The 23,883-nt window shown below is 37.2% G+C and overlaps 1 long non-coding RNA gene across 4 annotated transcripts in view; it reads left to right on the plus strand.

Moving 5' to 3' along the window:
- The window catches only part of LOC140849066 (uncharacterized), a 59,918-nt gene continuing 36,035 nt past the window's right edge, over window positions 1-23,883 (plus strand). For 2 of the 4 annotated variants that reach the window (XR_012130558.1, XR_012130556.1), the window contains exon 1: window positions 1-23,883. This exon is cut by the window's right edge. This is a non-coding gene — a long non-coding RNA (uncharacterized lncRNA). The other 2 variants (XR_012130557.1, XR_012130555.1) reach the window with 2 other exon arrangements.

Here is a 23,883-nt window from a genome sequence, read left to right on the forward strand (position 1 = left end):
CAGGCTAGGAGAACTTGGGAGGGGGCGGGGAGAGGAGGTGGTGGAAAGCTTCGATATAGGGAATCTCCTTCCATTTTTCAGGCGCTGGCAGTAGTTAAAAAGATCGCCAGTGATGTTAGGAGCAAGAGTTCTCCCTGCAGGCTATTGGTTGTTATTGTCTAGGGGGTATGTCTGCCAATCTTGGGAGCAATATTTACAGAGTTTTGGTTTTATATCAGGCATCAGGGAGAGGGTAGCTAGATGCTTAAGCAGGCATTCAAGAGGTGAACTTTCAGGGAGGGATGAGGAGGCTCCCATGGCTAAAGGACAGAGAAGGAGACAAACAGGGGAAGACGAACAGAGATCCTCGGACTGGAAGCAGACCACAAGGAGACAAAGGGCGTCCCCGATAATCCTTGGTGGTCTGCGGAAACTCGTATATGAGTCGGAATTTCTTGGGAAGTGTGGGTCGTCACCCAGACTTCCCTAAGAAGGCAGAGTGCCGGAGTCCCGAGGTACCTAGCGCTAGGCGTTTTCGGCAGACGGAGCAGAAGGAGGAGGGGGGAAAAAGGGAGCGTTCTCATCCACAAAGGAGTCACCTCGTTTATGGCTGTTGGAGGGGGGTGCCTGAGAGTCGGCCGCATCTGTGAAGGCCTGAGGCGGGGATTTATGACTGTCGGTGGAGGGGCCTGAGGGTCCGCCGCAGCCGTGAAGGCCTGAGGCGGGGATTTATGGCTTTTGGAGGAGGGGCCTGAGGGTCCGCCGCAGCTTTGAAGGCCTGAGGCGGGGAGCGTTCCCTCCTCATCCCAGAGCATCAAGGCCTTGCCGGATGATCACGGTCAATGGCACTGCGATAGCTCAGGGAAGAGTGGTCCACCCCGGGGAAATGTTGCTTAAAAACTTTCAGCACTGATGGAAGGGTCGGTGAATGTGTTTATGACTGTCGGAGGAGGGGCCTGAGCGTCCGCAGCCATAAAGGCTTGAGGCGGGGATTTATGGCTTTTGGAGGAGGGGCCTGAGGGTCCGCCGCAGCCGTGAAGGCCTGAGGCAGGGAGAGTTCCCTCCTCATCCCCGAGCGTCAGGGCCTTGCCAGACGATCACGGTCAATGGCACTGCGATAGCTCGGGAAGAGTGGCCCACTCTGGCGGGGAAAACTTACCTAAAGGCCAGAGAGGAGTGGTGAGTGTGAGGAGCTAGGGCCGGAAAAAGAGGACGAGGGCAAGCTGCTGCTGGTGTCGGGGGGAAGACGGGGCCCAGTTGGGGTGTTCCGTCTCCCCGGTTTTGGCACCAATGAAAGGAAAGGAGCGACACATAGCAGCAATTCACCGGAGAGTTCCGCTTTATTAGGGAAAGGTGCTGGGTTATAGAGGAAGGGGCATGAATTGATTGAGGTGTCACTTCTACGGGGCTGGTGGCTGTTGGCTAGGTGCTGGGATTGGGAGGGGGGCGAGAGGTGATTGGGCTTCAGGTGGCACTGGCGGGAACTGAGGACCCTGAAGAGAAGCCGGAAGTTTGCCATCTTACTGGTGGGGACCCTTCAAGAACAATTTTTTTCACAAAGCGATGAAGATGACTAAAATATGCAGAGATCTGAGTTGTCTTCAAACATATTTTACTAACAACTTGTATTTAGTGTTTAAGCTTTACTTAGTGAGTGAATTGTTTTTTAATATTTCCAAATGCCATCTACATTTTATGTCCTCTTTAGAGATTTTTTGGTGTGTCTGATGCATTTTGAAACTTATTTAAGACAGGGATTTAAAGATAGTAGTAGTAGTGTTAGGCACTTATATACTTTTGTCATCTTATTTCATGATTTTGTTCTAGGGAGACACATTCATGGTATGTTAAATCGGTTTTATTTTTCCTCAGAAATGGAACTCTGTTCCCATTGGATTATTGTCTGAATTCATTTAAACTTAAACAGCACTTCTCATTGGAATCTTCATATCATAGCACGAAGCTGAATGTTGTGTGCAGTTTTCTCCTTAGTGGCAAATTATGCCATAAAGTGTAATTCTCTATGTTAAGTTTTTTGTTGTTGTTGAGAATTAGTTCATATACTAGCATGTATAAACCAAACATACTGCTCAGTAAAAAGTGACTTACTGTTTTGGAAAGATCCAAGAGAGGATTTGTCAATAAAGGCTACAAAACTTAAGGATGTACACAGGATATAGGTAAACTTGCTGTATTTCAGCATGCTAGAACTAAGAACTCTTGAGGACAACTGAAAAGAAACCCTGCTTTCAATGGCTGGTAGGAATTCTGCTAAAATGGTAAAAGTATATTCATGATCAATTAGATAAACTGATTATTAAGAAAAAACTTGCCTAAGGGTTATTTCAGCTGACCTCTGATGCCGCTTACAGAAAGGAATATTGAGAGCTGTTTGTCTGGGTTGGTTTGGTACTTATGTTTCTAAATAGTTCATCTACAAAATGGCAGTGTACATCACTTCCTGTTCTTTCACAACTGACTCTTTCTCTGGATTCTTTTTTAATGACTTAATTTTTGGCATTCTGGTATCTGATTTGTTAATTTGGTTATTTTCATGTTTTATAGATGGACAAATTTCTAAGAATTAACTGGGTTTAAAGGCATTGAATTGTCAATAAGATTAGCTTGACAGTAACTAAACTTCCTTCCAAAACAAATTTAAACTCTGAGAGGTTTTAAGGAGGTTTAAACAGCAGTGTACAGCACCGAAAGTATGAGTGAACTGAACAGAAAATAATTATTGTATTTTTATTGTATTTTTATAGTGTAAATTTTGTGAGAACTGTGGATATGGTAGTTAATTGAATGTGGTTAATATAAAACAAGCTTTCTGTATTTCAGGGCATATATATATGATACTTGGTCCCATGTTATAATGCCATCCCACTAATTAGTTACAGAATACCAGAAAGACTGGATGCTTGTAACTAACCATAAAGAACATAACTTATTTTGAGAATTTGCTGGTACTTAGTAGATATGAATACTTAGTAAACCCAGACGTTATCTAAGGGCCAACTGTTGGCATTGAAATTGGAGTTGAGATTAATCTGTTATACAAATTACTTGGAAATAAATTCTGTGTTTTTCATTTGACTGATTTATGTATTAAAATCAGTCATTTTTTTCTTTGTATTTCTTTTGTTTGTCAGTAGTTTCCAGTACAATAATTGCATTCATACTAGTTTAACCTTTTAGAAATTGGGAGCTTTTTTTGGATATGTTTTAGTTAAGGGCTACTGCTCAGTTAAGGATCATATGTGAATGAATTTTCTAAAAAGTGTTATTTTTATAGTTATGTCTTGCATAAAATTGCAATTTTTTTCCCATTAAATAGAGTGCCAGTGACTGTTCATCTACCTTTAGGTTTCTGTACATGTTCAGGGCTGGATTTTTTAAAAATATTCTTCAAGTTTTCAAATTCTAAAAATGTAAGTGAAAAATATACCAACCTGTGTTATTTCATCCCATTATATTTTCACTGTTGAGTTAAAGTGTTTTAACTTTTAGTGATAAAAATTGGTGTGTTTAATTTCATTAAAGATGTTTCATGCCTTCTATAAAGTCCACATGAATTAAAAAGGAGTAGAAACAGTTATTTTCAATTGGGATGTATCTGTCAACATTTGGTAACAGTTCTCTCTGAGTCTCTTCCATTTGTGCTAGAAGCAGACTTTTTGTTCTGAAATACAGTCTAAGGCTGCATGCATCTTACCTAGTGACAAAATCAGGTGCCTATAAAAGGTGAAAAGATTTTTCAAAATATAAGTACCCGGCATGTAAATAAAAGTGTTTCTAAGTACTTTGCTTAAAGCATATAGCCTGTTAAAAATGTCAGTGTCAGTGATATGTTATTTAAAAATAACTATATTTAATTGGCCTCTAACTTATCTTTAAAGCTGGTAAGGGGCTAATTTTTCCTTCTGATAAAATTATTCAATTGTAATAGTGTTACGTAGGTTTAGAAGTAGATGAATTACTTTATGTAGAAAGACATGCAAAGTTTAGTTTCTGAAAAAGCATTAACAAATAATGGAATGGAAAATAATATTCTGACTTGGAGCCACCAGTAATAATAAAAATGGCACTTACTATATCTTAATTCCACCATTTATTAGCTGTATAACTTCCTTATGTTGCTTTTTGAGCCTCACTTTCCCTATCTATAAAATGAAGATAGTACCTACTTCATAAGGTTTTAGGTGTAACTGGGATAACACTTGGTAGGTCCTTAACAGATCGCCTGATATATAGTAAGTACGCACTAAGTTGTTGGCACTCATACCCTAGCTACTTATTAAATGTTTAGAGATGATTACAGGGAGTCTTAATATTTAAGAATGAATTACTTTCCATATATTTGACCTGAAGTTGTATTTATACATTTGGAGCTTGACATGTATTTTTGGAAGAAATGTTTAGAATTTCTAATCAAGAGTAGCTTACAAATATATATATATATATATACATTTATGAATATATATATTTGTTTTGTTTTGTTTTGTTTTGTTTTGTTTTGTTTTGTTTTTTCCAAATAATATGCAGGTTTATTTTTAGAATCTCTATGTAATTGCACTGGTTTACTGTGCCTTTGGCCTCAGTACTTTTTTTTTTCATCTTTCATACATTTATTTGCTATCTTATATTTTTTTTGTTATAATCTACAATTACATGAAGAACATTATGTTTACTAGGGTCCCCCCTTCACCAAGTCCCCCCCACAAACTCCATTACACTCACTGTCCATCAGCGTAGCAAGATGTTGTAGAATCACTACTTGTCTTCTCTGTGTTGCACAGGCCTCCCTGTCCTCCCCCCTCATTATACATGCTAATCATAATACCCCTTTCTTCTTCCCCACCCTTATCCCTCGCTTCCCTCCCATTCTCCCCAGTCCCTTTCCCTTTGGTAATTGTTAGTCCATTCCTGGGTTCTGTGATTCTGCTGCTGTTTTGTTCCTTCAGTTTTTCTTTGTTCTTATACTCCACATATGAGTGAAATCATTCGATACTTGTCTTTCTCTGCCTGGCTTATTTCACTGAGCATAATACCCTCTAGCTCCATCCATGTTGTTGCAAATGGTAGGATTTGTTTCCTTCTTATGCCTGAATAATATTCCATTGTGTATATGTACCACATCCTCTTTATCCATTCATCTACTGATGGACACTTAGGTTGCTTCCATTTCTTGGTTATTGTAAATAGTACTGTGATAAACAAAGGGGTGCATATGTCTTTTTCAAACTGGGCTGCTGCATTCTTAAGGTAAATTCCTAGAAGTGGAATTCCTGGGTCAAATGGTATGTCTATTTTGAGTTTTTTGAGGAATCTCCATACTGCTTTCCACAATGGTTGAACTAATTTACATTCCCACCAACAGTGTAGGAGGGTTCCCCTTTCTCCACAACCTCTCCAACATTTGTTGTTGTTTGTCTTTTGGATGGTAGCCATCCTTAGTGGTGTGAGGTGATATCTCATTGTGGTTTTAATTTGCGTTTCTCTGATGACAAGCGATGTGGAGCATCTTTTCATGTGTCTGTTCGCCATCTGAATTTCTTCTTTGTAGAACTGTATGCTCATCTCCTCTGCCCATTTTTTAATTGGATTATTTGTTTTTTGTTTGTTGGGGTACATGAGCTCTTTATATATTTTGAATGTCAAGCCTTTATCGGATCTGTCATTTATGAATATATTCTCCCATACTGTAGGGACCTTTTTGTTCTATTGATGGTGTCCTTTGCTGTACAGAATTTTTTCAGCTTGATATAGTCCCACTTGTTCATTTTTGCTTTTGTTTTCCTTGCCCAGGGAGATATGTTCAAGAAGAGGTCACTCACGTTTATGTCTAATAGATTTTTGCCTATTTTTTTCCCAAGAGTTTTATGGTTTCATGACTTACATTCAAGTCTTTGATCCGGTTCGAATTTACTTTTGTATATGGGGTTAGACAGTGATCCAGTTTCATTCTCTAACATGTGGCTGTCCAGTTTTGCCAGCACCATCTGTTGAAGAGACTGTCATTTCCCCACTGTATGTCCATGGCCCCTTTATCGAATATTAGTTGACCATATATGTTTGGGTTAATATTTGGAGTCTCTATTGTGTTTCATTGGTCTGTGGCTCTGTTCTTGTGCCAGTACCAAATTGTCTTGATTAGTGTGGCTTTTTAGTAGAGCTTAAAGTTGGGAAGTGAGATCTGCCCTACTTTATTCTTCCTTCTCAGGATTGCTTTGGCTATTTGGCGTCTTTGGTGTTTCCAGATGAATTTTTGAACTATTTGTTCCAGTTCGTTGAAGAATGCTGTTGGTAATTTGATAGGGATTACATCAAATCTGTATATTGCTTTAGGCAGGATAGCCATTTTGACGATATTAATTCTTCCTAGCGAAAGAGTATGGGATGAGTTTCCATTTGTTAGTGTCCTCTTTAATTCTCTTAAGGGTGTCTTGTAGTTTTCAGGGTGTAGGTCTTTCACTTCCTTTTTTAGGTTTATTCCTATGTATTTTATTCTTTCTGATGCAACTGTGAATGGAATTGTTTTCCTGATTTCTCTTTCTATTGGTTCACTGTTTCTGTATAGGAAAGCCACAGATTTCTGTGTGTTAATTTTGTATCCTGCAACTTTGCTGTATTCCGATATCAGTTCTAGTAGTTTTGGAGTGGAGTCTTTAGGGTTTTTTATGTACAATATCATGTCATCTGCAAATAGTGACAGTTTAACTTCTTCTTTACCAGTCTAGTTTCCTTGCATTTCTTTGTTTTGTCTAATTGCCGTGGCTAGGACCTCCAGTACTATATTGAATAATAGTGGGGAGAGTGGGCATCCCTGTCTTGTTCCCGATCTCAGAGGAAAAGCTTTCAGCTTCTCGCTGTTTAGTATGATGTTGGCTGTGGGCTTGTCATATATGGCTTTTATTATTTTGAGGTACCTGCCCTCTATACCCATTTTGCTGTGAGTTTTTATCATGAATGGATGTTGAATTTTGTTGAATGCTTTTTCAGCATCTATGGAGATGATCATGTGGTTTTTGTCCTTCCTGTTGTTTATGTGGTGGATGATGTTGATGGATTTTCGGATGTTCTCCCATCCTTGCATCCCTGGGATGAATCCCACTTCATCTTGGTGTATGATCCTTTTGATATATTTTTGAATTCGGTTTGCTAATATTTTGTTGAGTATTTTTGCATCTACTTTCATCAGGGATATTGGTCAGTAATTTTCTTTTTTGGTGGGGTCTTTGTGTGATTTTGGTATTAGGGTGATGTTGGCTTCATAGAATGAGTTTGGGAGTGTTCCCTCCTCTTCTTTTTTTTGGAAAACGTTAAGGAGAATGGGTATTATGTCTTCTGTGTGTGTCTGATAAAATTCCAAGGTAAATCCATCTGGCCCCGGGGTTTTGTTCTTGGGTAGATTTTTGATTACTGCTTCAATTTCTTTGCTCATAATTGGTTTTTTAAAATTTTGTGTTTCTTCCTTGGTCAGTCTTGGAAGGTTGTATTTTTCTAGGAAGTTGTCCATTTCTTCTATGTTTTCCAGCTTTTTAGCATATAGGTTTTCATAGTAGTCTCTAATAATTCTTTGTATTTCTGTGGAGTCTGTTGTGATTTTTTCCTTTCTCGTTTTTGATTCTGTTGATATGTGTTGATTCTCTTTTTCTGTTAATAAGTTTGGCTAGAGGCTTATCTATTTTGTTTATTTTCTTAAAGATCCAGCTCTTGGTTTCATTGATCTTTTTTCTGTTGGTTTATTCTTCTCAATTTTGTTTATTTCTTCTCTAGTGTTTATTATGTCCCTCCTTCTGCTGCCTTTAGGCCTCATTTGTTCTTCTTTTTCCAATTTCGAAGATTATGACATTAGACTATTCATTTGGGATCGTTCTTCCTTCCTTGAATATGCCTGGATTGCTATATGTACTTTCCTCTTAAGACTCCTTTCACTATGTCCCACTGAAGTTGGGGCTTTGTGTTGTTGTTGTCATTTGTTTCCATATATTCCTTGATCTCTATTTTAATTTGTTCATTGATCCATTGATTATTTAGGAGCATGTTGTTAAGTCTGCATGTGTTTGTGAGTCTTTTTGTTTTCTTTGTACAATGTATTTCTAGTTTTATACTTTTGTGGTCTGAAAAGTTGGGTGGTAGGATTTCAATCTTTTTGAATTTACTGAGGCTCTTTTTGTGGCCTAGTATGTGGTCTATTCTGGAGGATGTTCCATGTGCGCTTGAGAAGAATGTGTATCCTGTTGCTTTTGGGTGTAGAGTTCTATAGATGTCTGTTAAGTCCATCTGTTTTAGTGTGTTGTTCAGTGCCTCTGTGTCCTTACTTATTTTCTGTCTGGTGGATCTGTCCTTTGGAGTGAGTGGAGTGTTGAAGTCTCCTAAAATGAATGCATCAGATTCTATTTTGTCCTTTAGTTCTATTAGTATTTGTTTCACATATGCTGGTGCTCCTGTGTTGGGTGCATATATATTTATAATGATTATATCCTCTTGTTGGACTGCCCCCTTTATCATTATGTAATGTCCTTTTTTATCTCTTGTTACTTTCTTTGTTTTGAAGTCTATTTTATCTGATACCAGTACTGGAACACCTGCTTTTTTCTCCCTGTTGTTTGCATGAAGTATCTTTTTCCATTCCTTGACTTTTAGTCTGTGCATATCTTTGGGTTTGAGGTGAGTTTCTTGTAAGCAGCATATAGGTTGGTCTTGCTTTTTTATCCACTCTATTACTCTGTGTTTTAATTGGTGTATTCAGTCTATTTACATTTAGGGTGATTATTGAAAGATATGTACTTATTGCCATTGCAGGCTTTAGATTCGTGGTTACCAAAGGTTGAAGCTTATCTTCTTTAGTATCTTACTGTCTAACTTAACTTGCTTATTGAGCTGTTATAAACACTTGTCTGGTGATTCTTTATTTCTCTCCCTTCTTATTCCTCCCCCTCCATTCTTTAAATGTTGGTTGTTTTATTCTGTGCTCTTTTGTGATTCCTTTAACTGCTTTTGTGGGTAGTTGATTTTATTTTTGCCTTTAGTATTTGGTTGGTCTGCTTTCTTTGCTGTGATTTTATTTTCTCTGCTGACATCTATTTAGTCTTCAGAGTGCTCCCATCTAGAGCAGTCCCTCTGAAATACCCTGTAGAGGTGGTTTGGGGGAGGGAAATTCCCTCAACTTTTGCTTGTCTGGGAATTGTTTAATCCCTCCTTCATATTTAAATGATAATCTTGCTGGATATAGTATTCTTGGTTCAAGGCCTTTCTGTTTCATTGCATTAAATATATCATGCCATTCTCTTCTGGCCTGTAAGGTTTGTGTTGAGAAGTCTGATTATAGCCTGATGGGTTTTCCTTTGTAGGTGACCTTTTTCCTCTGTCTAGCTGCCTTTAAAACTCTGTCCTTGTCCTTGATCTTTACCATTTTAATTATTATGTGTCTTGGTGTTGTCCTCCTTCTGTTGGGAGTTCTGTGTACTTCCGTGGTCTGATCGATTATTTCCTCCCCTAGTTTGGGGAAGTTTTCAGCCATTATTTCTTCAAAGACACGTTATATCCCATTTTCTCTCTCTTCTTGTGGTACCCCTATAATGCAGATATTGTTCCTTTTGGATTGGTCTCACAGTTCTCTTAATATCATTTCATTCCTTGAGATCCTTTTATCTCTCTCTGCATCAGCTTCTATGCGTTCCTGTTTTCTGGTTTCTATTTCATCAGTGGCCTCTTGCATCTTATCCATTCTGATTATAAATCCTTCCAGAGATTGTTTCATTTCTGTAATCTCCCTCCGGACGTCATCCCTTAGCTCTTGTATATTTCTCTGCATCTCTGTCAGCATGGTTATGACCTTTATTTTGAATTCTTTTTCAGGAAGATTGGTTAGGCCTATCTCCTTCTCAGGGGTTGACTCTGTGATTTTGGTCTGTATCAAATTCTTTTGCCTTTTCATGGCAATAGAGATAGTTGTGCAGGGCTGGTGCTGTGTATTGTCTGGGAGAATGTCCCTTCTTGCTGTTTTGTGGCCTTCCTCTCCTGGGAGAACAGCGACCTCTAGCAGCTTGTGCTGGGCAGCTACACACAGACGGGGCCTCTGATTCTTTTCTGACTGCTGTGGAGTTAAGCTCCGTGGTTCCTGTGGAGTTAAGCTCCGCGGTTGCTGTGGGCATGGTTGGCCTCAGTCTGCTGCTCCAATATAGTGGAGCTGTGTCGGATGGGAGACAGGTGGGAGGCTGTTTATTGCAGTGAGGGGCCTCCGAGCCGCACTGCCTCCCAGGGGGTTAGGGCGCCCAGTGTTCCCTGGGATTCTCAGCTGCTGGGCTAAGTGTCCCTGGATGCTTCCGTCCAGCTGTGGGGTCCCTGTCCCTTTAAGACTTTCAAAAAGCACTTGCTTTTCTTTGTCCCAGGGGTGCCAGCTGCGGGGACCCGCTCACAAGTCTTACTGTCCTGTTCCCCTAGTATCCTGCACCCCACGCACTGTGTGTCTGTGCTCTGGTGCGTATGGCTAGGGCTGGCTATTTAGCAGTCCTGGGCTCCCTCTCCCTCCCCACTCTGACTCCTCTCCTCCCTCCAGGAGCCGAGATGAGGGACGCTTGGGTCCTGCCAGGCCGCAGCTTGTATCTTACCCCCTTCGCGAGGCACTGGGTTCTCGCAGGTGTGGATGTAGTCTGGCTGTTGTCCTTTGGCTTCTGTTCTGTCTTTTAGAAATAGTTGTATTTGTTGTATTTTCAAAAATATATATGGTTTTGGGAGGAGATTTCCACTGCTGTACTCAAGCCGCCATCTTGGCTCCTGCCCTCCGCTTTTTCACTTACAAATATTTTCTACCTATAATGGACTGCTACGTGATTCTACAAGAGATTTTCTTTGTTCCTTTGCTGGATGTAAAGCATGGAGTAAAGAACAAAATATCCTTTCCATTTGGTACTTCATTTGTTTTAGTCATTTTGTACACTCTGCTACCTCTTGGAGTTCTTTTCTCCCTGACTTTGAAGGCATCCTAGGTATTCTTGTTCTCCTAAGCTTTTTTTAAAAAGTATCCTTTCTAGGTGTGTCCTCACTTTGAAAGTGCTTTGTCTTCCACAATGTCTTCTCATTTTTCCACCTCCTGAATAGTTTTCTCCAACGAGTATTCATAAGAAAGCATGGACATTCCAGTGGTTGTCAGTTCATGAGTTTGAAATTTTAGGTTGTGATGTATTAGTGTCTTCTGAATTCAATTTAGTAGGTCACAGTAACAGTTTTTTTAAGGGTACCTAGTTAAGTTTTTTTGAGATTTCTTTTTCAGCTCATTCTTTTTACTTCTAATCTCATGTCTCTGAAGTATGAATATGCTTCTTTTTTTGTCTTTTTTCTTTTTCTTTCAATAACTCGATTTTCAATCTGTCATGATTCTAGTCTCTAGGGTAGTTGTGTTGTGTATGTTTACGTTTCCTAGGTCTCAAAGCTTGTAGGGTACTGAAGACTGCCTAAAAGATCCTGGGTCAGGTACGAGCAGTTTTGGGTATGATGGTATCTTTTATGGTTTTTACATTGGAAACCATGTTAAAACATTATCTAGTGTGTGTGAGTGCAGTTTCTCATGAATTGTAGAATTTATTTTTTAAAAATGAAAACTTTATTTGGAGCTTGAGAAATACTTTTTTTTCTGAGAAATTTACCTTATTTGAAGCATATATAAATTTAGTTTAAAAAAATGAATCACAACATATATTTTAATAAGACTTATAATGTGACTAATCAAATAAGAATATTAAGTATATTTTTAATATTTCAGTGTGCTTCAGTGATTTACATCTAACCACATCCTTTTTCTGCTTGATGTTTTTAGTCCACTTGTGGTAGTATTGTGTCTCTGGTTTGTACTTCAGACTGATTTCTTCCAATTTATCCCCTTTGATACTGAAAGAGGTTTCAGAAAAAATTGATGAACAAAAGAAAGAAAGGTTTTTTCTTTCTTACACTTGGGAATTTAGTGTCACTCAAAATTGGAAAATAAAGTTTTGTCTCCTTGCCAAAAGCACACATATCTTTGACCGTAAAGACTAAATTTGCTTTCTAATATATAATTGTACTTGATAAAGAAACTTCACTCTTCATTGTTGTACAGAAACACTTTATGGTATATGTTATAGAATTTAATATATATCCTTTTAAATAATCTCATTCTGTATAAGCGGTAGGTGATGGTCGTGTTTTATACGGACTATCACGTTATAGTTAGTTTTGTTTCTTAGAATTCAAAAGTTCTGAGTGCCAGAGGAGCAATATAATGTGCTCACTTTCAGATTCTTTCCTTTGATGTATAGTTGTTAGTGATAATTTTTCCATTATCTAGAAAAGCACAGATAATTTGAAAATAGAGTAATGAAAATATCCTTTTATCTTTAAAGCTACTGAAAAGATATTTTTGTGTATCATGTATGAACTTCAATTCTATAAAATAATGCCATAAAACTTTAATGAAGAGTAAAAGGTCTTTTAAGAAGGAAAAAGATGTGAACATTTTCTATTTAGGGAAGAAATGTCCTAGAGTAGAGAATCTTGATTACCAGCAACAGAAAGTACTGAAACTAGATATTTCTTTGTTTATGTGACATTTTGATTGGCTTATAGTGCATATATGTACTCATTTACAGTAAGTTGGTTAGAGAAAGCCACAATTCAAGAATAGCATGGTTTTAGAGGAAAAAAATACTGATATGTGAGTTTTGTTTTTGTGATATGTATTAGATAATCTGTTACATTAGAAAAATATGTTTTATAAGAGAGTTTGCTGTAGTAAAAGATGTGATACCAAAACTCTAAGTAATTTGATTGTTACCAAATGAACTTTTTTCATTCTCTGGTTGAATACATATAAAGTTGATGCTGTTTATTATTAATCAAATAAATGATGAAGAGTGGCATTTCTTTATAATTTTTCTTCTGTTTTTGCATTTAGTAGTTTTAATTTTAGAATTGAATTGGATTTTGTGCCTGTAAGGAGGGCCAAATGTGACTTCTGAATTTTTTTTTTTAATCAACAGGAACAAACCTACTTTGGAAGTTGTGTTTTGAGAACTTTTTAAGTAGAATCAAATAAAGAATGTCTATTTTTATTTATCAGATTTGGAATGTAGCTATTTTAATAGAATGTGTCAACTTTTAAAAAATTTACCTTAAGTTGGTGAATTAGCCTCCTATAATATTTTACTGTCTAACTACCCTAGACAACTAAATTTAACAAGACATCTGGTTAATTTAAGAGCCTTATACATACAGATTTTTGCTCAACATTCCAGGTGATGGCATGAAATATATTAGGGTAAGAATGATAAAATAGATACAGTAAGCAAACACCTGAAATGTGGTTTATAATTATCTTTGAGGTGGTAAATCCAGTCATAACATTTAAATGGTTTTATTGTTGAGATGTGAAATGTTTATTAAATAATGAAAAACTTTAATTGCTTTGACAGTATGTTAAGGTACACCACCATTCTGTTTTTTAACATGAATTGTATTGGATTAAATTTTGGTGAAATGCTATCTCAAATTTTATATTATTATCTTACTTTATCTTACTCAGCATCATGACATGAAATTAAAAATTTTTTGACAGTGTTCATTGTAAAGTCCTTTTGAAGAATAGTCATTAAGCTATTTACTTATGCTTAATATAGAAACCAATTTCAATTTAGCAATTTTGAGATACTGTCATAGATTGTAATTTTTGATTTGTTGATATGTACTATGAAAACACCAAATCAAAATAGTATTTGATGGAATTTGAATTTAAAGACTACCAGTTTAGCCAGGAATTGATGTAACTTCAGTACCAAAATAAGACTCAGTAATAATACATAATACAGGTATAATACATAATACAAGGTATATGTATAATACATTGTAGTTACTGTTACTGTGCTTATCAAAATAGCTTCAGTATTGACACATCTATTACACATTTTTGAGTGCTGTTTGCTAAGGTGCTGTGCCAGGATACAGAAATGAGTAAGACTTGATCCCTCCCATTTTTCAATTTAGTAGGGATACAGACAAATACATACAATAATGTAGTGCAAGATTTATCAACCATCATGGTTTCATAGCATTATAGGTAGGATACTTCATTGTTATGTGTGTATGTGCTGTATATTATAGTGTGATTAGCAGCATCTGGCCTTTACCTCTGCAATGCCAGTGGCACTCCCTTGCCTCAGTTATGACAATCAAAAATGTCTCCAGATGTTGTCAAATGTCCCTTGGGGACCAAAACTACCTCTGACTGAGACCCACTGGTTAGTGAATGCTAAGGAATGTACAAAGTACTTGTTAGAGCATAGGTAAAGTAGAGTTAAGGGATGTTAGGTAGAATGACTGCTGAGGGAGTGAGATTTTACATGAATTTTGAGAGTGTGAGCAGTATGTGAGAGGGTATATTCTTTTTCTACATAAATATATCAATAACAATAACAATACTAATACACAGCAGTAATAGTAGTAGAACTTCATTTGGGTTCCTGGACCCGATTCCAATGTGTATAAGTATGTGAGACGGGGTCTTCCCACACACACCACCAAGCAATTCTCAAACACCATCAGAGTGTTGTAGAACTCAACTCAGTTCTGATGCTATCTGCTGGGAGACAGCACCAGATTCCTCAGGTTAAAGGCTCCATCCTACAAGACTGCCCTCTAGCCTCAACTCCAGATGCCGGTCGCTAGCCCCAGGCAGTTACCTGTGCTTCTAACCTACTGCCTACAGATTGGAGGTTCCAATGACCTTCCCCTTAGATTCGATTAATTTGCTAGAGTGGCTCACAGAACTCAGGAAAACACTAGGTTTAGCAGTTTAATAAAGGATACTGTAAAGGATACAAGTTAACAGCCAGAGGAAGAGACACATAGAGCAAGGTCCCAAATAAAGGAGCTTATGTCCCTATGGAGCTTGGGGCCTGGCTCAGTGGCACGTGGAAGCTTTCTGGTTCCTCAAGCAAAGAAGCTCTCCCTGACTGAGGAGCACGATCCAACAGAGCTGAGAATGATAAGCTCTTCTCAGGGTTTTTTGGGGGGGTTTTTGTGAGGGCTTCATTGGCCATTGGGTGATCCAGCCTCCAGCCCCTGCCCTGGGGTGGGGTCCAAAAGTCTCATTAATAAGACAAAACACCCATTTCACCTTTAAGACTGCGGTGTTTTCAGGAACTGTGGATGAAGAACAGATACCTGGGAAATACATATTTGGTCATATAGATGATCAAATATGGTTTTCTTATGACTCATTATATCGCAGTAAATGATCACTAATAGTTTGTGTCTATAGGTTATTTATGTGATTTAGGGTGGATAGTTGATAAAGCTGGAAAGGTATTTTGGGACCATATCTTTTTTCTTACTTTTTAACTAATTTGGTATAATTAACGCAGCAAAGTGCATAAAGTTTAAGTGTAATCTTGTTGAATTTTTGTGGATGTATGTAACCACCATGCAGAACAACATATGAAACATTTCCAGCACCTCTTAGAGTTTTTTCTTGCCGGTCTCTTTTTGTTATGCTCCTAATTGATGTGAAAATCATGTAAAAGCAGGAGCATGATATGATCAGAATTGTGTTTTAAAAAGATTACTGTACAGGCATTGTGGAGAATAGATAGGCAGAAGTTGTATGTAGGAGATTGGTTAGGAGGTTATTAAAGATTTAAATAGGGAGTAGTGCTGACAAGAATGTATTTGAGAGATATTAAGAAAGAAAAATTGATGGAATTGGGGTCTTATACTAGAGGTAGGAGAAAGGAATGTTGGGTATGACTATTTTGCAAGGGGACAAGGAAAAGATAATGATTTGGGCTTTGATTGTATAAGGAGAGACCAGGTTATGTTGTGGTAATAAAGAATTCCAAGATTTAAGTGGCTTTTCACAGGACAAACATTTTTTGCTTGACATATTATTTGTATAGTGTGTGTGGAGGACTCTTTTTCTCACTATGCAACAGACTGATGGTCAGCTCCATCACAACACAGGGTTCCGTGATCTCCATGACTGTGGGAAGGAGACTACTGCTAGTAACTCACTGGCTTTTGTTTAAACTGTCTACCTAGAAGAGGGTCATTTCAGCTTACTGTTCCTTGACCAAAGCAAGTGCAAGTCGTATGCTCTTAAGAGATTTCACAGACAGGGTAAGAAAGTACAGTCCTGTGTGTCCTAAAGATGAGAACTGAAATATTTCAGTCATGGTATTTGTCATATGTTAAGTTATAGCTTATTTAGTCTTTCAAAAAGTGGTTTATGTTGAAATTTATAGTAAGAAATTTAGTACTAATAAAAGCCACCATTTATTGACCATTTACTGTGTGTCAGATATTTTAAGATACATTTTTATTTTTTAAAACACCCCTGCAAGGTAGATGGCAGTCCCATTTTATAGTGGGGAAACTGATACTCATGAGGTTAAATAACTTGTGTGAGACAGATAGCCAGTAAGTGATGGAGCCACGAGTGTGTCTGTAAAGCCTGAGCTAGTTGTACTAGGTTGAGTAGAATCTACTTGGCAGTTGGGTGGAGGGAGGGAAAAAAGCCTTCTGATTGACTAACCAATCAAATATTTTCATTTAGACTTAAATGAATTAGCAGTGGTGTTCTTCCTGTAAATAACATTTTTCTCCAAGATTTTTCTAAAATTTTGCTAGTTTAGCCTATTTCACTACATTTTAAAGGTTCATAGATTAAAAGCTTCTGTTTCTTATCCACAATTCTGTTTTCTTTTTTACTATCTTCTATCTGATTTCTGCCTGTATGATTCCTACTGAACCTTTTCTCTAAGACTACCTGTTTGTTTATTTTTTACAGTATAATTTTTTTTACTGAAGTATCATTGATATACAATCTTATGGAGGTTTCACATGAGCAACATTGTGGTTACAGCATTCACCCATATTATCAAGATTCCCCCACCCCCAACTGCAGTCACTGTCAGTCAGTGTTAAGGCTGCCTATTTAGTGTTTGAGTGTGAAAATCTTCTACCAGGTCTTTGTACTCTACATGAAATGCTATTGTATGGGATTTCTCTATTACTCTTAGTGAGAGTTCCTTTCAGGTGTGTGACTTGCTAGTCATGGAAGTGCTGGTAATTAAAATAAGGGAGTCTGGCTGTTACGAATGGAAAAGTCAAGTAGAAGGTTAAGTCAGGAGTAAAGATTTTGTAAGAAAACCTTAGGAAAGATTAAAGGAGACTAATCTCTAAAACTGTCTTCTTAACCTCTGTTATAAGGACAGGACTTACCTTTGAGAGGTTGACAGTACTTTGATGTGAAAAGTTAATGGTCAGAGCTAAGGCTGTGCACAATGGGGAAGGCCTAAGAGAAGTGAAGTCAAAGCATTTCCGTCATCCCAGCTATCCTTGCATCTTGATACCATGGTTAGTCTTTGGAAAAGCAGTAGCTTTTGCCTTAAAATCAGAAAGGCCTTAAGTAATGAGAAAAAGTTCATTTATTTAGAATAAGTTATAACTATACGTGATATAAAATTCAAAAGATTCAAAAATAAATTATTCCGTGAAAAGTAAATACCCTTCTGTGCCTGTCCTCGACTCATCCTGTACCCTTTTCTACAAGGCAACCACAAGTTCTTGTATATCTTTTCAAAGACAGTTGGCATTAAACATTTGAATGATGGATTAGGTATGGGAGGAAAAAACCCTTTTAGTATACATGTAGTATTAGAAGTACATATTTACAAGCACTTCATCAAAACTGAGGAGAGACATGACAAATTTATAGTTAGCAAATTAACTGCGTGGTGCACATAGCTAATTTTAGATATATAAATGTTATTGGTATTCTGTTAGTAATTTAGTGTGTGGAAAAAATGTAGACATTTTTTTCTAAGAGCATAAATCTGCTTGTGATCTCCATCCTCCTGACCCTGTGTTCTTTTTTAATATCTTTAAGTGCCTAAAACATCAGTTGTTTATTCAGGTAGCAGGACTTTGAGTTTAGAGAGATTCTCTCCTTGTTTTCAGAATAAACAAGTCCTGGGGGAAAAACAGGTGTTCGTGAAAGACAGGTTTAGAATTCACAAGAATAAATACATGTGTGGTCCTTTATGTCCTTTAGTTCCTTGTAATGCTTGACATTATTTATTATCCCCTTCCTTCTTAAAAATTTTATTTTACATGTACCTGAGATGTCTTGTACTTCTTGGGTATCTGTAGACACGTCAGGTTCAAGACATCTAAAATGAGCTCATCTTTTTCACCTTCTCCTGCCAAAAGTTCTCTTCATTTTCTTACCTGTTTCAGTGTTAATAATGTTTTTTTTAAGTCACCTTTCCCAATGTATAATTTATTTGCAGTAAAATGCACACATTTTTAGTGTACAGATCAGTGGCTATGACCATTATAGTGAAGATACAAAACATTTTTATTTCCTCCCCAAATTGCACAGTCCCGTTTGCAATCAGTCTCATCCCATTTTTACTCCTAGGAAACCACTGATGTGTTTTCTAGTGCAGTTGACCCTTGAACAGCACAGATTTGACTTGCACAGGTCCACTTAGGCACAGGTATTTTTCAGTAAATATATTGGGAAGGTTTTTTTGAGATATGCAACAATCTGGAAAAACATTTTCTCTAGCTTTATTGTAAGGATACAGTGTATAATACATCTAGTATACAAAATATGTGTTAATAGGTTATTTATGTTATTGTTAAGGCTTCCAGTCAGCAGTACGCTATTATTATTTTAGTTTTTGGAGGGTCAGAGTTACACATGGATTATTTATTTATTTATTTATTTTGGTATCATTAATCTACAATTACATGAAGAACATTATGTTTACTAGGTTCCCCCTTCACCAAGTCCCCACAACTCCCATTACAGTCACTGTCCATCAGCGTAGTAAGATGCTGTAGAATCACTACCTGTCTTCTCTGTGTTGCACAGCCCTCCCCACGCCCTCCCCACATTATACATGCTAATCATAATGCCCCCCCCTTTTTTTCCCCCACCTTATCCCTCCCTTCCCACCCATCCTCCCCAGTCCCTTTCCCTTTGGTACCTGTTAGTCCATTCTTGGGTTCTGTGATTCTGCTGCTGTTTTGTTCCTTCAGTTTTTTTCTTAGTTCTTATATTCTACATCTGAGTGAAATCATCTGGTACTTGTATTTCTCTGCCTGGCTTGTTTCACTGAGCATAATACCCTCTAGCTCCATCCTACATATGGATTTTTGACTGCACAGGGAGTTGGGCTCCCTTAACCCATTTGTTGCTCAAGGATCAAATGTACTGTGAATTAGATTTGTCTTTTCTAGATTTTCAAAGAAATGGACTCATACACTATATTTTTTTGTGTTTGGGTTCTTTCTCTGGTATTTATCCATGTTGTTGCCTGCATTAGTAGATCATTTCTGTATTCCTCAGTAATATTCCAGTGTTTGGCTATACCTTAACTTACCCATTCGCTTGTTGATTGGTAGTTGAATAATTTCCGTTTTTTGCTATTATGAGTAAAGCTGCTTTGAAAATCCTTGTTCAACCTTTTTATGGACATTTATTTTTATTTTTTTATTGATATATAGTCTTATTTTAGTTTTGAGTATACAATACAGTGGTTCAACAGTCTATTTTTACTTTTGTTAATAACCTTTCTAAAGTCTTGCAAACTAGAAACTTAGGGATTATTTTGATTCTTTTAACTGCTTTCCTCACCTATATTCATCCAGTAGGTTATAAAGTCGTGGACTTTCTTCCTTTGAAATATGTTTCATCCTTTGTTCTCTTTTCCAGGTATCTTTAACATTCTTGTGTGAAACTAACTTTTTATTTCATGAAACCTTATTTTAGGAGTAGGGAATGTAAGGTTGATTATGCTGTGGTGTCCTTGCTGAGTGAAGTTTAGTCAGATGGGAATCCTGAGTGAGAGGATAGTGCTCACATTGAAGTTAATGATGAGAAAAGGGATGTTGCTGTTGAATGCACTCCATCTAAGCATTGTTTTAGTTCTGTTTTTGTTGGTAGGTTGAGATTGCCACTTTTAGTCTGTTTTGTTTTTTGTTGTATATTTATGGGTATGTAAGTAGTGTAGAGTGATGTGTTAGCAAGTTTATTGTCATAGATGTTCTCACTGCTATGTGATCTTGAGAAAATTATTTAACCTCTCTGGGCCTCAGTTTCATCTGTAAAATGGTGGGGATAATAATAATAACTGTCACATAGGATTTGTTAAAAGGATTAGATGCATTATTATATGTACAATTCTTAGAATGGCTAGCATATTGTGCTTTTTAAGTGTTAGATAGTATTGTTACCTGAATTCTCAGTTACTTAAAAAGCTATCTTTTCCTTTACCATTTTAGTTCCTCTTACATATTGCTTTAAGATTTATTTAAGAACACACCTGTTCTTCAGCTACTTGTTCAAATCTACAAAGGTCCTGTATCATCTGGCAACTATTTGTGTGTTTTTTTTTTCCACTTGGTTAAATATACAAGCAAGCAAGGTGCACAGATGATGTTTTACAAATGCATCCACCACTAAGATTAAGTCATGAAAGTTTGTATGATTACAGAAGTTTCTCCCTTGTCTTTTCCCCCTCAGTAGGTGTCCTTCCCACATCTGTTTTAACTTCTTTACCATAGATTACTTTTTATTTATATTTGTTGAATTTTGATGAATAAAGATGACATCTCATTGTAATTTTAATCTGTATTCTGCTCATGAAAAGTGAGGTTAATATATTTTCAGATATGTAAGGGCAATGAAATTTTCTTTATCTGTGAACTTTATTCATATCATTTTTCCATTTTTAAACTGAGTTTTTCATTTTTTACATTGATTTGTAGTGGCTTTTTATAGAGAAAAACATTTATCTGCCATATACATTTACAAAGATCTTTTTGCAATTTATCATTTGTTTTTGATCTTGTTTATATGTGCTTTTTCCAAAGCAGATGCATGTTGTTATTATTTTTTATATTAGTATCATTAATATACAATTACATGAGCAACACTGTGGTTACTAGATTCCCACCATTATCAAGTCCCCACCACATACCCCATTTCAGTCACTGTCCATCGGCGTAGTAAGATGCTATAGAGTCACTACTTATCTTCTCTGTGCTATACTGCCTTCCCTGTGTCCCCCCTACATTATGTGTGCTAATCGTAATGCCCCTTCTTCCCCTTCTACTTTCCCACCCACCCTCCCCAGTCCCTTTCCCTTTGGTAACTGTTAGTCCATTGTTGGGTTCTGTGAGTCTGCTGCTGTTTTGTTCCTTTAGGTTTTTCTTTGTTCTTATACTCCACAGTTAAGTGAAATTATTTGGTACTTGTCTTTCTCCACCTGGCTTATTTTACTGAGCATAATACCCTCTAGCTCCATCCATGTTGTTGCAAATGGTAGGATTTGTTTTCTTCTTATGGCTGAATAATATGCCATTGTGTATATATACCACATCTTCTTTATCCATTCATCTACTGATGGACACTTGGGTTGCTTCCATTTCTTGGTTATTGTAAATAGTGCTGCGATAAACATAGGTGTGCATATTATCTTTTTCAAACTGAGCTGCTGCATTCTTAGGGTAAATTCCTAGGAGTGGAATTCCTGGGTGAAATGGGGTTTCTATTTTGAGTTTTTTTGGGGAACCTCCATACTGCTTTCCACAGTGGTTGAACTAATTTACAGTCCCACCAACAATGTAGGAGGGATCCCTTTTCTCCACATCCTTGCCAACATTTGTTGTTGTTTGTCTTTTGGATAATGACCATCCTAACTGGTGTGAAGTGATATCTCATTGTGGTTTTCATTTTCGTTTATCTGATGATTAGCTATGTGGAGCATCTTTTCATGTGCCTGTTGGCCATCTAAATTTCTTCTCTGGAGAAGTGTCTGTTCAGATCCTCTGCCTATTTTTTAATTGAATTACTTTTTGTTTATTGAGGCATGTGAGCACTTTATATATTTTGGGTGTCAACCCTTATTAGACTTGTCATTTATGAATATATTCTCCCATACTGTAGGATGCCTTTTTGTTCTACTGATGGTGTCCTTTGCTGTACAGAAGGTTTTCAGTTTGATATAGCCCCACTTGTACGTTTTTGCTTTTGTTTCCCTTGCTTGGGGAGATAAGTTCATGAAGAAGCTGCTCATGTTTATATTCAAGCGAGTTTTGCTTATGTTTTCTTCTAAGAGTTTTATGGTTTCATGACTTACGTTAAGGTCTTTCATCCATTTTGAGTTTACTTTTGTGTATGGGGTTAAACAGTAATCCAATTTAATTCTCTTACATGTAGCTGTCCAGTTTTGCCAACACTAGCTGTTGAAGAGGCTGTTATTTCCCCAATGTATATCTATGGCTCCTTTACTGTATGTTAATTGACCATATATGCTTGGGTTAATATCTGGACTCTCTATTCTGTTCCACTGGTCTGTGGGTCTGTTCTTGTGCCAGTACCAAATTGTCTTAACTACTGTGGCTTTGTAGTAGAGTCCGAAGTTGGGAAGCGAGATCCCCCCTGCTTTATTCTTCCTTTTCAGGATTGCTTTGGCTATTCAGGATCTTCTGTGATACCATATAAATTTTAGAACTATTTGTTCCAGTTCATTGAAGAATGCTGTTGGTATTTTGATAAGGATTGTATTGAATCTGTAGATTGTTTTAGGCAGGATGGCCATTTTGACAATATTAATTCTTCCTGGCCAAGAGCATGGGATGAGTTTCCATTTGTTAGTGTCCTCTTTAATTTCTCTTAAGAGTGTCTTGTAGTTTTCAGGGTACAGGTCTTTCACTTCCTTGCTTAGGTTTATCCCTAAGTATTTCATTGGTTTTTTTTTTTTTAAACACAGTCAGCATAGGATTTTTATTCGAATTTTAAATTCTGTGTTTTTTGGTGTATTTTTTTATTAGTTTTATTTTGGTTTCATTAATCTACAATTACATGAAGGACATTATGTTTACTAGGCTCCCCCCTTCACAAAGTCCCCCCCACATACCCGTTCAAAGTCACTGTCCATCAACATAGTATGATGCTGTAAAATCACTACTTGTCTTCTCTGTGTTGCACAGCCCTCCCCGTGTCCCCCCCACACTATATATGTAAATCATAATGCCCCCTTTCTTTTTTCCCGCCCTCCCACCCATCCTCCCCAGTCCCTTTCCCTTTGGTAACTGTTAGTCCATTCCTGGGTTCTGTGCTTCTACTGCTGTTTTGTTCCTTCAGTTTTCTTTTGTTCTTATACTCCACATATGAGTGAAATCATTTGGTACTTGTCTTTCTCTGCCTGGCTTATTTCACTGAGCATAATACCCTCTAGCTCCTTCCATGTTGTTGCAAATGATAGGATGTTTTTTTCTTAGAGCTGAGTAATATTTCATTGTGTATATGTACCACATCTTTTTTATCCATTCATCTACTGATGGACATTTAGGTTGCTTCCATATCTTGGCTGTTGTAAATAGTGCAGCAATAAACATAGGGGTGCATCTGTCTTTCAAACTGGAGTGCTGCATTCTTGGGGTAAATTCCTAGAAGTGGAATTCCTGGGTCAAGTGGTATTTCTATTTTGAGCATTTTGAGGAACCTCCATACTGCTTTCCACAATGGTTGAACTAATTTACATTCCCACCAGCAGTGTAGGAGGGTTCCCCTTTCTCCACAACCTCTCCAACATTTGTTGTTGTTTGTTTTTTGGATGGTAGCCATCCTTACTGGTGTGAGATGATATCTCATTGTGGTTTTAATTTGCATTTCTCTGATGACAAGCAATGTGGAGCATCTTTTCCTGTGTCTGTTGGCCATCTGAATTTCTTCTTTAGAGAACTGTATCCATTTTTTAATTGGATTATTTGCTTTTTGTTTGTTGAGGTGTGTGAGCTCTTTATTTATTTTGGATGTCAACCCTTTATCGGATCTGTCATTTATGAATATATTCT

This window comes from Manis javanica, chromosome 4, assembly GCF_040802235.1.
Source record: "Manis javanica isolate MJ-LG chromosome 4, MJ_LKY, whole genome shotgun sequence".
NCBI lineage: Eukaryota > Metazoa > Chordata > Mammalia > Pholidota > Manidae > Manis > Manis javanica.